Below are 8,775 nucleotides of genomic sequence, written 5' to 3'. Positions count from 1 at the left end.
CTAACCCTGTAGCATTTGACCATAGGATCTAGCCCTTTGACTTTGCACAAACGGGCTTTGACCAGTGCAACTCTCCACCCGGTTGTGTTAGGTCAGCCCATAGGAACAATTTGGAGCAAAATCCGGGCCAAAGCCATAGTAAGATCCCCTCCGTGTAGACCTGACGCGTCCGTTTCCCCCCTCCAGGTGCTGGCGGCGTCGCCGTCCGTGAGGGAGGGCACACCCCGGAGACGCGTGCCGCCTCTACCGACATGCCACTACACCATACAGAATGTATGAGGTCCCGGTGCGACGCTCCGCTGGCATTGCTATCCCTCCAGGGCCCCCGTCCCGCCTAACCCTATAGCGTTTGACCATGGGATCTAGCCCTTTGACTTTGCACGTAACGGCTTTGACCAGTGGAATTCTCCACCCGGTTTTATTAGGTCAGCCCATAGGAACACTTTGGAGCAACATCCAGGCCAAAGCCATAGTAAGATCCCCTCCATGTAGACCCGATGCGTATGTTTTCCCCTCCAGATGCCGGCGGCATCGCCATCCGTGAGGGGGGCACACCCCGGGACGCATGCCGCCTCGTCGGGCATGCCACAACACCGTACGACATGTATGAGGTCCCGGTGAGACACTCCGATGGCATTGCTACCCCCCAGAGCCCCCGTCCTGCTTAACATTGTAGCGTTTGACCACGAGATCTAGCCCTTTGACTTTGCACGAATGGGTTTTGACCAGTGGAACTCTCCACCCGGTTGTGTTAGGTCAGCCCATGGGAACACTTTGGAGCAACATCCGGGCTAAAGCCATAGCTAGGTCCCCTCCGTGTAGACCCTACACGTCCATTTCCCCCCTCCAGGTGCCAGCGGCAGCGCCGTCCGTGAGGGGGGCACACCCCGGAGACGCGTGTCGTCTCTTCGGACATGCCACCACATCGTATGGCATGTATAAGGTCCTGGTGTGACGCTCCGGTGGCATTGCTACCCCCCTATGGCCCCTGTCCCGCCTAACCCTGTAGCGTTTGACCATGGGATCTAGCCCTTCGACTTTTCACGGACGGGCTTTGACCAGTTGAACCCACCACCCGGTTGCGTTAGGTTAACCCATCAGAACACTTTCGAGCTACATCTGGGCCAAAGCCACAGTAAGATCCTCTTCGTGTAGTCCAGACGTGTCCGTTTCCCCCTCCAGGTGCCGGCGGCAGTGCCGTCCATCAGGGGGGCACACTCGGAGACATGTGCCGCCTCTTCGGACATGCCACAACACCGTACGGCATGTAAGAGGTCCCGGTGCGACGCTCCGGTGGCATTGCTACCCCCCAGCCCCCCAGGCCCCCCATCCCGCCTAACCTTGTAGCGTTTGACCACGGGAAATAGGCTTTTTACTTTGCATGGACGGGCTTTGACCAGTGGAAATCTCCACATGGTTGTGTTAGGTGAGCCCATAGGAACACTTTGAAGCAACACCCGGGCCAAAGCCACAGTAAGATCCCATCCATGTAGACCCGACGCGTTCGTTTCCCCCCTCCGGGTGCAGGCGGCAGTGCCGTCCGTGAGGGGGGCACATGTTGGAAATATGCCCTAGAGGCAATAATAAAAGTATTATTATATTTCTATGTTCATGATAATTGTCTTTTATTCATGCTATAATTGTATTATCCGGAAATCGTAATACACGTGTGAATACAAAGACCACAATATGTCCCTAGTGAGCCTCTAGTTGACTAGCTCGTTGTGATCAACAGATAGTCATGGTTTCCTGGCTATGGACATTGGATGTCGTTGATAACGGGATCACATCACTAGGAGAATGATGTGATGGACAAGACCCAATCCTAAGCATAGCACAAAGATCGTATAGTTCGTTTGCTAGAGCTTTGCCAATGTCAAGTATCTCTTCCTTTGACCATGAGAGCGTGTAACTCCTGGATACCGTAGGAGTGCTTTGGGTTTATCAAACGTCACAACGTAACTGGGTGACTATAAAGGTGCACTACAGGTATCTCCGAAAGTATCTATTGTTTTATGCGGATCGAGACTGGGATTTGTCACTCCGTATGACGGAGAGGTATCTCTGGGCCCACTCGGTAATGCATCATCATAATGAGCTCAAGGTGACCAAGGTGTTGGCCACGGGATCATGCATTACGGTACGAGTAAAGTGACTTACCGGTAATGAGACTGAACAAGGTATTGGGATACCGACGATTGAGTCTCGGGCAAGTAACGTACCGATTGACAAAGGGAATTGTATACAGGGTTTGATCGAATCCTCGACATCGTGGTTCAACCGATGATATCATCGAGGAGCATGTGGGAGCCAACATGGGTATCCAGACCCTGTTGTTGGTTATTGCCCGAGAGTGGTCTCGGTCATGTCTGCATGTCTCCCGAGCCCGTAGGGTCTACACACTTAATGTTCGGTGACGCTAGGGTTGTTACGAAGACTAGTATGTGACTACCGAATGTTGTTCGGAGTCCCGGATGAGATCCCGGACGTCATGAGGAGTTCCGGAATGGTCCGAAGGTAAAGTTTTATATATGGGAAGTTGTTAAACGGGCACCGGAAAGTTTCGGGGTCATACCGGTATTGTACCGGGACCACCAGAAGGATTCCGGGGGTCCACCGGGAGGGGCCACCCCTCCCAGGGGGCCACTTGGGCTGCGTGGGGATTGCAGCCAGCCCCTAGTGGGCTTGGCGCGCCACCCTCCTTGGGCCCATGCGCCTAGGGGTGGGGGGGAAACCCTAAAGGGGGCGCACCCCCTTTGCTTGGGGGGCAAGCCCCCCACCCCTTGGCCGCCGCCCCCCTAGGGTTTTCCCTAGAGGGCCGGCCCCCCTTGCCCTTTCCCCTATATATAGAGGGGTGAGGGGAGGGCTGCAACACACCACAAGCCAAGGCGCAGCCCCTCCCCTCCCCAACACCTCTCCTCCTCCGTATATGCTTGGCGAAGCCCTGTCGGAGTACTGCTGCACCAACTACACCACGCCGTCGTGCTGCCGTTGGAGCAATCTTCCTCAACCTCTCCTTCCCCCTTGCTGGATCAAGAAGGAGGAGACGTCTCCCGTCCCGTACCTGTGTTGAACGCGGAGGTGCTGTCCGTTCAGCACTTGGACATCGGTGATCCGAATCACGTTCGAGTACGACTCCATCATCACCATCCCCTTGGCTAGCTTCCGCTCGTGATCTACAAGTGGTATGTAGATGCAAACTCTCTCCCTTGACTCGTTTCTTAGATGAACTCATAGATGGATCTTGGTGAAACCGTAGGAAAAATTTTAATTTTCTGCAACGTTCCCCAACAGTGGCATCATGAGCCAGGTTTATGCGTAGTTCTCTTTGCACGAGTAGAACACAATTTTGTTGTGGGCGTGGAGCTTGTCATCTTACTTGCCTCTACTAGTATTTTCTTGCTTCGGCGGTATTGTGGGATGAAGCGGCCCGGACCAACCTTACACGTACGCTTCCGTGAGACCGGTTCCACCGACTAACATGCACTAGTTGCATAAGGTGGCTGGCGGGTGTCTGTCTCTCCCACTTTAGTTGGAGCGGATTCGATGAAAAGGGCCCTTATGAAGGGTAAATAGAAGTTGACAAAATCACGTTGTGGTTATTCGTAGGTAAGAAAACGTTCTTGCTAGAACCCAATTGCAGCCACGTAAAAGATGCAACAACAATTAGAGGACGTCTAACTTGTTTTTGCAGCGATTGATCATGTGATGTGATATGGCCAGAAGTTGTGATGAATGATGAATTGTGATGTATGAGATCATGTTCTTTGTAATAGGATTCACGACTTGCATGTCGATGAGTATGACAACCGGCAGGAGCCATAGGAGTTGTCTTTATTTTTTGTATGACCTGCGTGTCATTGAAGAACGCCATGTAACTCACTTTACTTTATTGCTAAACGCGTTAGCCATAGAAGTAGAAGTAGTCGTTGGCGTGACAACTTCATGAAGACACGATGATGGAGATCATGATGATGGCGATCATGGTGTCAAGCCGGTGACAAGATGATCATGGAGCCCCGAAGATGAAGATCAATGGAGCTATATGATATTGGCCATATCATGTCACAACTATATAATTGCATGTGATGTTTATTATGTTTATGCATCTTGTTTACTTAGGACGACAGTAGTAAATAAGATGATCCCTTACAAAAATTTCAAGAAGTGTTCTCCCCTAACTGTGCACCGTTGCTACAGTTCGTCGCTTCTAAGCACCACGTGATGATCGGGTGTGATGGATTCTTACGTTCACATACAACGGGTGTAAGACAATTTTACACAGCGAAAACACTTAGGGTTAACTTGACGAGCCTAGCATGTGCAGACATGGCCTCGGAACACGGAGACCGAAAGGTCGAACACGAGTCGTATGGAAGATACGATCAACATGAGAATGTTCACCGACGATGACTAGTCCGTCTCACGTGATGATCGGACACGGCCTAGTCGACTCGGATCGTGTAACACTTAGATGACTAAAGGGATGTCTAATCTGAGTGGGAGTTCATAATTTGATTAGAACTTAATTATCATGAACTTAGTCTAAAACCTTTGCAAATATGTCTTGTAGATCAAATGGCCAACGCTCATGTCAACATGAACTTCAACGCGTTCCTAGAGAAAACCAAGCTGAAAGATGATGGCAGCAACTATACGGACTGGGTCCGAAACCTGAGGATCATCCTCATAGCTGCCAGGAAACAATATGTCCTAGAAGGACCGCTAGGTGATGCTCCCATCCCAGAGAACCAAGACATTATGAATGCTTGGCAAACTCGCGCTGATGATTACTCCCTCGTTCAGTGCGGCATGCTTTACAGCTTAGAACCGGGGCTCCAAAAGTGTTTTGAGCATCACGGAGCATATGAGATGTTCGAAGAGCTGAAACTAGTTTTCCAAGCTCATACCCGGGTCGAGAGATATGATGTCTCCGACAAGTTCTACAGTTGTAAGATGGAGGAAAACAGTTCTGTCAGTGAGCACATCCTGAAGATGTCTGGGTTGCACAACCGTATGACCCAGCTGAACATTAACCTCCCAGATGAGGCGGTCATTGACAGAATCCTCCAGTCGCTCCCACCAAGCTACAAGAGCTTTGTGATGAACTACAACATGCAGGGGATGGAAAAGACCATTCCTGAAGTGTTCTCGATGCTGAAGTCAGCAGAGGCTGAAATCAAGAAAGAACATCAAGTGTTGATGGTCAATAAGACCACTAAGTTCAAGAAGGGCAAGGGTAAGAAGAACTTCAAGAAGGACGGCAAGGAGGTTGCCGCGCCTGGTAAGCCAGTTACCGGGAAGAAGTCAAAGAATGGACCTAAGCCTGAGACTGAGTGCTTTTATTGCAAGGGGAAGGGTCACTGGAAGCGGAACTGCCCCAAATACTTAGCAGATAATAAGGCCGGCAAAACCAAAGGTATATTTGATATACATGTAATTGATGTGTACCTTACCAGTACTCGTAGTAACTCCTGGGTATTTGATACCGGTGTCGTTGCTCATATTTGTAACTCACAGCAGGAGCTGCGGAATAAACGGAGACTGGGGAAGGACGAGGTGATGATGCGCGTCGGGAATGGTTCCAGAGTCGATGTGATCGCCATCGGCACGCTGCCTCTACATTTACCTACGGGATTAGTTTTGAACCTTAATAATTGTTATTTAGTGCCAAGTTTGAGCATGAACATTGTATCTGGATCTCGTTTAATACGAGATGGCTACTCATTTAAGTCCGAGAATAATGGTTGTTCGATTTATATGAGAGATATGTTTTATGGTCATGCTCCGATGGTCGATGGTTTATTCTTAGTGAATCTCGAGCGTAATATTACACATGTTGATAGTGTAGATGCCAAAAGATGTAAAGTTGATAACGATAGTCCCACATACTTGTGGCACTGCCGCCTTGGTCACATTGGTGTCAAGCGCATGAAGAAGCTCCATGCCGATGGACTTTTAGAGTCTCTTGATTATGAATCGTTTGACACGTGCGAACCATGCCTCATGGGCAAGATGACCAAGACTCCGTTCTTCGGAACAATGGAGCGAGCAACCAACTTATTGGAAATCATACATACCGATGTGTGCGGTCCAATGAGCGTTGAGGCTCGCGGAGGATATCGTTATGTTCTCACTCTCACTGATGACTTAAGTAGATATGGGTATGTCTACTTAATGAAACACAAGTCTGAGACCTTTGAAAAGTTCAAGGAATTTCAGAATGAGGTGGAGAATCAACGTGACCAAAAGATAAAGTGCCTACGATCAGATCGTGGAGGAGAATATTTAAGTCACGAATTTGGCACACACTTAAGGAAATGTGGAATCGTTTCACAACTCACGCCGCCTGGAACACCTCAGCGAAACGGTGTGTCCGAATGTCGTAATCGCACTCTATTGGATATAGTGCGGTCTATGATGTCTCTTACTGATTTACCGCTATCATTTTGGGGATACGCTCTAGAGACAGCTACATTCACTTTAAATAGGGCACCGTCTAAATCCGTTGAGACGACACCGTATGAATTATGGTTTGGGAAGAAACCTAAGCTGTCGTTTCTAAAAGTTTGGGGATGCGATGCTTATGTCAAAAAACTTCAACCTGAAAAGCTCGAACCCAAGTCGGAAAAATGCGTCTTCATAGGATACCCTAAGGAAACTGTCGGGTATACCTTCTACTTAAGATCCGAGGGCAAAATCTTTGTTGGCAAGAACGGATGCTTTCTCGAAAAAGAGTTTCTCTCGAAAGAAGTAAGTGGGAGGAAAGTAGAACTCGATGAAGTACTACCTCTTGAACGGGAAAGTGGTGCAGCTCAGGAAAATGTTCCTGTGATGCCCACACCAATCGAAGAGGAAAACAATGATGATGATCAAGGTACTTCGGATCAAGTTGCTACTGAACTTCGAAGGTCCACAAGGACACGTTCCGCACCAGAGTGGTACGGCAACCCTGTCCTGGAAATCATGTTGTTAGACAACGGTGAACCTTCGAACTATGAAGAAGCGATGGCGGGCCCAGATTCCAACAAATGGCTTGAAGCCATGAAATCCGAGATAGAATCCATGTATGAAAACAAAGTATGGACTTTGACAGACTTGCCCGATGATTGGCGAGCGATAGAAAACAAATGGATCTTTAAGAAGAAGACAGACGCGGATGGTAATGTCACCATCTATAAAGCTCGACTTGTCGCTAAGGGTTATCGACAGGTTCAAGGGATTGGCTACGACGAGACATTCTCTCCCGTAGCCAAGCTAAAGTCCGTCCGAATCATCTTAGCAATTGCCGCATACTATGATTATGAGATATGGCAGATGGACGTCAAAACAGCATTCCTTAACGGGCATCTTAAGGAAGAACTGTATATGATGCAGCCGGAAGGTTTTGTCGATCCTAAGAACGCTAACAAAGTATGCAAGCTCCAGCGATCCATTTATGGGCTGGTGCAAGCATCTCGGAGTTGGAATATTCTCTTTGATGAGATGATCAAAGCGTTTGGGTTTATGCAGACTTATGAAGAAGCCTGCGTTTACAAGAAAGTGAGTGGGAGCTCTGTAGCATTTCTCATATTATATGTAGACGACATACTCTCGATGGGAAATAATATAGAATTTCTGGACAGCATTAAGGCCTACTTGAATAAGTGTTTTTCAACGAAGGACCTTGGAGAAGCTGCTTATATATTAGGCATCAAGATCTATAGAGATAGATCGAGACGCCTCATAGGTCTTTCACAAAGCACATACCTTGATAAGATTTTGAAAAAGTTCAAAATGGATGTGTCCAAGAAAGGGTTCTTGCCTATGTTACAAGGTGTGAGATTGAGCTCAGCTCAGTCACCGACCACGACAAAAGATAAAGAAGAGATGAGTGTCATCCCCTATGCTTCAGCCATAGGATCTATTATGTATGCCATGCTGTGTACCAGACCTGATGTAAACCTTGCCGTAAGTTTGGTAGCAAGATACCAGAGTAATCCCGGCAAGGAACACTGGACAGCGGTCAAGAATATCCTGAAGTACCTGAAAAGGACAAAGGACATGTTTCTCGTTTATGGAGGAGACGAAGAGCTCGTCGTAAAGGGTTACGTCGATGCTAGCTTTGACTCAGATCCGGATGCCTCTAAGTCACAAACCGGATACGTGTATATGTTGAATGGTGGAGCAGTAAGCTGGTGCAGCTGCAAACAGAGCGTCGTGGCGGGATCTACATGTGAAGCGGAGTACATGGCAGCCTCGGAGGCAGCGCATGAAGCTATTTGGGTGAAGGAGTTCATCACCGACCTAGGAGTCATACCCAATGCATCGGGGCCAATCAAACTCTTCTGTGACAACACTGGAGCTATTGCCCTTGCCAAGGAGCCCAGGTTTCACAAGAAGACCAGGCACATCAAGCGTCGTTTCAACTCCATCCGTGAAAATGTTCAAGATGGAGACATAGAAATTTGCAAAGTACATACGGATCTGAATGTCGCAGATCCGTTGACTAAACCTCTCTCGCGAGCAAAACATGATCAACACCAGAACTCTATGGGTGTTCGATTCATCACAATGTAACTAGATTGGTGACTCTAGTGCAAGTGGGAGACTGTTGGAAATATGCCCTAGATGCAATAATAAAAGTATTATTATATTTCTATGTTCATGATAATTGTCTTTTATTCATGCTATAATTGTATTATCCGGAAATCGTAATACACGTGTGAATACAAAGACCACAATATGTCCCTAGTGAGCCTCTAGTTGACTAGCTCGTTGTGATCAACAGATAGT

Source organism: Triticum dicoccoides, chromosome 2B (genome assembly GCF_002162155.2).
Source record: "Triticum dicoccoides isolate Atlit2015 ecotype Zavitan chromosome 2B, WEW_v2.0, whole genome shotgun sequence".
Taxonomy (NCBI): domain Eukaryota; kingdom Viridiplantae; phylum Streptophyta; class Magnoliopsida; order Poales; family Poaceae; genus Triticum; species Triticum dicoccoides.
This window is presented reverse-complemented; position numbering follows the sequence as displayed.